This window comes from Triticum dicoccoides, chromosome 7B (genome assembly GCF_002162155.2).
Source record: "Triticum dicoccoides isolate Atlit2015 ecotype Zavitan chromosome 7B, WEW_v2.0, whole genome shotgun sequence".
Classification (NCBI taxonomy): domain Eukaryota; kingdom Viridiplantae; phylum Streptophyta; class Magnoliopsida; order Poales; family Poaceae; genus Triticum; species Triticum dicoccoides.
The window spans coordinates 20,281,042-20,287,661 of NC_041393.1; positions in this window are offsets into that span (position 1 = coordinate 20,281,042).

The following is a 6,620-nucleotide window of genomic DNA, read 5'->3' on the forward strand; positions in this document are numbered from 1 at the left end:
CTCTTCGGTGCTTTTTAGAACCCAAGCGACAAGCCATGGGAGAAGAGCTAGCCAAACTACTCGAGGCTGGATTCTTCAGAGAAATAAAACATCCGGACTGGCTAGCAAACCTGGTGATGGTACCAAAGAAGGACAAAGCGCTTATGCGTCGATTTCAAGGACCTCAATAAGGCTTGCCCCAAGGATCCCTTCCCCCTCCCCCCCATCGATCAAATCATCGATGCTACCGCAGGACACGACTCTTTGTGTTTCCTCGACGCATACTCCGGATACCATCAAATCAAGATGGCGGAGTCAGATAAAGCCGCAACGGCATTCATCACTAATGCGGAGCATCCCTCGCTCATCCCCATGGACGCATCGACATCTCCCTCAACACCACGTGGGCCCATGACACGAGCCCGAGCTAAGGCTATCGAAGATAAGGTGAACTCGCTCCTCTCCGAACTCCCTCCTCCTACTCACGAGACATGGCTACTGCCTCATTCGGAAACTCTATGCGTAATTAGGTACATGGAGGTGAGCCAAGGAACAACTACTTGCAAGAGCCAAGACGACGAGGACTTCGAGCATGTTGAAGAAGAAGAAGAGATGCTGCTGAAGCTACAGGCGTCGAACGACCGACCAAGTCCGGACGTCCGACGAGTTCCAGGACACGGGCGACCGAGCCTTCCGGACGTCCGGTACTTCGCCACCCGAAACAAATCTACGGACGTCCGAGGCGGACCGGACGACCGGACGGTAAGCACCTGAGCCAGATCTACGGACGACCGACAACTTTCGGACGTCCTGACCGTCGCGAAGATCTAGACGACCGACACCCTCCGGACGTCCGACGCGCCTACGACCGAGCCGATTCTACAGACGCCCGAGCCCAGCCGGACGTCCGGACCGCCCCGAGCCTCCGGACGTCCGACGCCTTCCGGACGTCCGACCCCTGAGCGACCAAACCTGCGGGCTGGAGCCCTTGTATCCCTTCGCTTTGACCTCCATTTGCACTACGACTATAAATAGGTCTCCCCCACCTCCTAATTAGATTTAGCATTGGTTTAGCTCATATTTGTGTGAGAGCCCTTGCTATCCACTTGGTTACTTCTTGATGCGGAGCATCCCGCGTTCATCCCCATGTACACTCCGACTACTCTCCAAACCCTAAGAGGACTTATGACGAGACCTCAACTATACACCATTGGACACAAGGTGAACTCGCTCCTCTCTGAACCTTCACTTCCCACATGTGAGACATGGTTACTACCTCATATATATGTGCTATGCATGACCAGGAACAAGGAGGAAGACCATGGACAAGACGACGAGGACACCAAGTACAAGGACCAAGAGAAGAAGCCGCCTGAAGCTACAGCGGCCGGACGTCCGACGACTCCCAGGCTCCGGACGACCGGCCCCCTCCAGACGACCGTGCCAGCGACCACCAAACCGAATTTGCGGACATCCGAAGAACTCCGGACGTCCGGGACCCCGCAAGCCTCCGGACGACCGGCCCCCTCCAGACGTCCGACCGAAGCGCACCCGAGCCGAATCTACGGAAGTCCGAAGAGCACCGGACGTCCGGACCTTCCCGAGCCTCCGGACGACCGGAACCCTCCGGACGTCCGATGCCTGTCTGCGCACAGTGTGTTGGGCCGCAGCCCATGTACCCCTTCACTTACCCCTTCATGGCCCTAGACTATATATACTCCTCCACCTCCTCCTAGTTAGATTTAGCGTTGATTTAGCTCAAGTTAGAGATAGAGCTTCGCTCATCCATCGGATCTCCTCCTCGTGAGAGACCGCAGCCTCTTCGGAGAAGATCCTATCGGATTCAAGACCCCCTCATGGGAAGATCTCCTTGTGGATTCAAGACCTCCTCACAGAGAAGATCGGTTACCTTTGTATCCTTACCTTTGTTGACTTTGGATCTTGTGTATCTCTTTGTGTTCTTTGATCTAGCACTTGTGTGACCGATTCCTTGTTGGTTGAGTGTTTTCCCTCGTTCCTCCCCGTGATTTCCTCGTGTTCTTCCGCGCGTTCTTCGTATTTCCCCGTAGGATCCACTCCAAACGTGAAAGATCGTCCACCTAGGGTTCCACCCTACATCATCTTGGATCAGAGCCAGCTTGTCTCATGATATCATCTTGGTATCACGAGCCACGTTGATCATGTTTTTGGAGCCCCTACCCCGTGTTTTCTGGCTTGATTTTGTTGTTTTCGTCCTAAATCCGAAAATCCCCACCAAAAATAGCCCCAATTTTTTTGTGATTTGTTGGTTTTGATGATGTTTTGTTGATTTTGATCCGTGGATTTGCTTGGTTTCAAGTGGATCTAGCATCTCCCCAAATTTCCCCATCTTTCATCCACGAAATCCCGTGAATTTTGACCCCGAAATCTCCATTTTCCGCCCAAAATCGCGTCCCCGAACTTGCATCTCGCGTTGACCCCGACCCACCGGACGACCGACGATTTACGGACGTCCGGACCCCCACGAAGCACCGGACGTCCGACCTTTCCCTGACGACCGGAACCCCAAACCCGAGCTGAATTTACGGATTTCCGACCTTTCCGGACGTCCGACGCCCCGAACATCCGACCTTTACGGACGTCCGTAACCTGTAGGTTTTGACTTTGGCTGATTCTTGTTTCGGCCATAACTAATTCATCCAAACTCCGATTTTGACGTTCTTTAGCTCGTTTTGAAGCTCTTGACATCCCCCTTCCCACAAAAATACCACCAATATAATCTGACTCCATCAAATTTTTGAAAATTTGGCAAGTTTGCCTAGGCCTTCCACCATATCATCCGCATAGCCACCACCGACTTCCGCAACCTAACCCATCTTGATCAACTCAAACAAGCTCAACCTAGCCCTTAGCATTAGTGGTTGCTTGAGTAGTGATTTGAGTCTCCTAAGGTGTTTCGGCTACTTAGGGACAATTGCTTCTTCATCAACCACCACCACCACTTCCACATAACCTTGCCCACCATACACTTCCACCCCAATTTGACCCAATTTTGTTTGAGTTGTGGCTTGTGTCTCCTAAGGTGTTTCGGCTACTTAGGGACGACAACTTCAACTCCGACACGTGTATAGCTATCATTCCACTTCCACATTGCCAAGTGCAAACCACCACTGCTTTCCGCTACCACCATTTAACATTTGTCATTTGAGATTTTGAGTTTGCAGTTTTTCCGTTTCCTAAGGTGTTTCGGCTACTTAGGGACGAGTCTCCATCATCTTGGTATCTACACCAAGAACACCGCCACTCATCATCGCAAAGGACGGTAACCTCGACGACACCATTGTATATTCTCCTTGCCATTGCATTGTTAACCCCTAGCCCATTTTGCGTTACTTGCCTATCGAGACTAGCCATTTGAGTATTGCCGGCAACGTGACTTGTGCACATTAGTGGTCTATACCTTCCATTACATACCATACCATATCATCTTGGTGTCATATCATATCTTGTGTCACAAGTTTGTTCCCGCATATACACAATTGCTATCTTGGTTTGTGCATTGTGCAAAATTGGCCATACAAAAACAAGAGAATAAGATTTTAAGCAAAGAAAAAAGAGAGAGCAAAGAAGCTTGTAAGCAAGTGTCATAGCATCATACCACATTGCATATAAGATTGTCATATCCGATCATCTTGGATCATCTTGAGAGAACACCGGGAACCATACATACATAGCATACTTGGGATAAAAAGTTTATCCATTTTGCATCTTATAGGTTGTGCACAAGTGTCGTATCCGCCTATTGAGCAATCATGCTAGCGTCTCTCTTGAGTTGGGCAACACGAGCGTTTTCCGTGGATTCCACATTTTGTGCTCATTCCTTGGTTGCACAACCCCATTTATCTATCCGTGTGTGTGTTTCCGTGTGTGCTATTCTTTGCTATTGGTCCATTTGTTTCACTTGCGAATTTGTGAATCTCTTTCAACATTATTGACTCTTGCTAACATTTTTATTAAATTTTTGTGCCACTATCCTCACCGAGCTCCACCATAAGCTTTACTTGTGTAGGTGTGAGAACCAACAAGGATTGGTACCAATAGTGCTATTTCATTGTCCGCATTTGAGTGAACTTGATTCATTGTCAACATCAGTCAAGGTACATTGGTATAAGTTCTTCTCTTTCTCCCACTCATATTTGCTTGAGTCTTGTGATGGATAGGCAAGGCATTTTATCTCTGGTCTACGATAACAACGACGGCGTGAACAACTACATCACCAAAGCGTCTATCTTCGATCTACAACGACAAGTGCAAGGCGCACAATCAAGATTGCGAGAGCGCATCGAGAACATCTCCCACCACGATGCGGCTGCTCCTGTGAGATAGTGCGGAGCATATAATACCTTCTCGGGGTCTGAACATTTTGCAATAATTAATTTTCTCTCCATATCTCGAAGCCAGTCCTCGGCTTCAAGAGGCTTGTCAGTATGAGAAAATGTTTGAGGACGTGTCTTCTGTAGCTCAGATAACTTGGAGTGCTGTTGATACTGTCCATGGTGATTTCCCATGTTGATGACTTGGTTCATTATTTCACGATGTTGTTGCTGACTCTGTTCATAAAGGCGGCGCATTTGTGAAAGTGCCGATTCGTTGCCCGGTTGGCTTGACTGTCCCTGAGTGAACTCGTTGCTGGGTTGTGCATCATAATTTTCCTCTGATGGAATTGGCATGGAGCGAGTCCAAGGACGAGACATTTTTCACTCTGGGGATATATTTTGTAAAACCCATAAGAAAAGCGGAAAGAGTCGCAAAAACAAATCCATAAAATGCATAAAGCTGGCAGATATTATTAAATACCCAAGCTTACTTAAGAAAAACAAATCGACTTGCGCACGGAGAAGGACTGCTCATTACATATCTTACACGCGGGTGGTAATTATACAGTACATCACTCAGGATATGCGTACATAATCCTGACATGTTATTAAGGCTAGTGCACTTCTCCAGATCCTACATGATGCGCAAACAGGCTACTTCTCACAGCCTATGCACCTATCTTACAAAGTGGTACAATACACGGCAGCTAAGCGTACTTAGGCAGAGATGTTGACGATCTCCCTTGCCCTGCCGAGGGCGAGGCGTAGCGAGGTTGGGGACTCGACTTCCTCCTCGCTAATGGGCTCCATACGTGTAGTGTTGCGCAGAGCGGGCGGAGCGGTTGCCAGGGGCGGAGCAACACGTACAGGAGTGGGCGCGAAGGTTGGTGTAGTGCGCGCTGGAGTGGATGCAATGACTTGGTTAAATTCTTCGGTAGAAGGCAGGCGACGAGTAGGCGTAAAAGATGCTGATGATGAGACAAAAGTCGGTGGCGGAGCGATGGGTAGGAGCTCCCTCCTGTTGGCAGTACAGCCATGGACTGAGTCCATGCGGGTAGCTACGAAGTCGTCCACCAGGTTGTCGAAGGCTGCCTCCAGGGCCCGGAGATACTCAATGAGCATCTCAAAAGCCTCGTCTCGCTCTCCTCTGGGGCAGGAGTATGCGTAGTGACAGGTGTAAGGCACATGGCACGGAAGATAACGGTAACGACGAGTCTTCATCACGGGGAGGACACCCCTGAGACGAGCTATCGCCTCGCGGGCTGCCATCTGCATAGCATGCCTCTCCGTAGGCATGGCTCTTCCCACGAACCGGAAGCGGCGTAACTCACCACGCCCTCCCTTGAACTGCACCGCGGCCTGGTGCATGGTCAGACTGTCGTTGACTCGGTGCTGGTAGAGTGTGAAGACTGGGCGCACGGATGGCCCCATCGCGACCTGAACGATGGAAGAAAGAAGCTTGACGAACCCATCGGGCACGTTGGCGAAGGTCTGAGACTCGCAGCTGACGTCGGCCATCTACAAAAGTAGGCAAAATTCTGCAGGGTCAGATCATAAATTTATGCTGACTGACAGAAAATGACTACAATTGCAAAAGCATAAAATAGCCCTGTCATGCTAATAACTAATTAGCGATCGCACCTAGTGGCTTCCTACAGTCAGCCTGGCTCTGGTACCAAGCTTGTCACGACCGGTTTTCCAATAAAAATATTTATTGAAAAGCCAATCTTTTAAGTCCAGTATGAGAGAAATCCTCCACACTGGCAGACAAATTCTTGATACAATAAGCCAGTAGCATAAGATATATTACAGGGTCGAACTACGGTTGCTCAACCAAATTATTACAAGCACGCCAATAATTATACATAATGACGGACACGACACAGGGGTGTGGAGGCATACTACTGACTCGAGGATAGGACGGTGGTGGAAAAACACAGCGGGGAGAGAAATACAAGACTCTACGTCTGTCATCTCATCGAGCGTCGAGGAGAGGCTCGATGAATTTATTTGGTAGCGGAAGCGGATATAATACAGTGACCAAATCCAGGGTCGCACAAGACTGACTGGGACTCCTCTAGGTGTCGGACTCGCTATCAAACTCTTCATCCATGAGATCGCCTTCGTCAGCATCTGGCCAAATCAACAAGCCAGTGAGTACTTTGAAAGTACTCGCAAGACAGTTCGGACGTAAGATATAACAAATGCATGCATGGATGCGACATGATTAATTCATCAATGCACATTAAAATAAAATTAGCATAACGGGGTAAGAAAAAGGGGAAA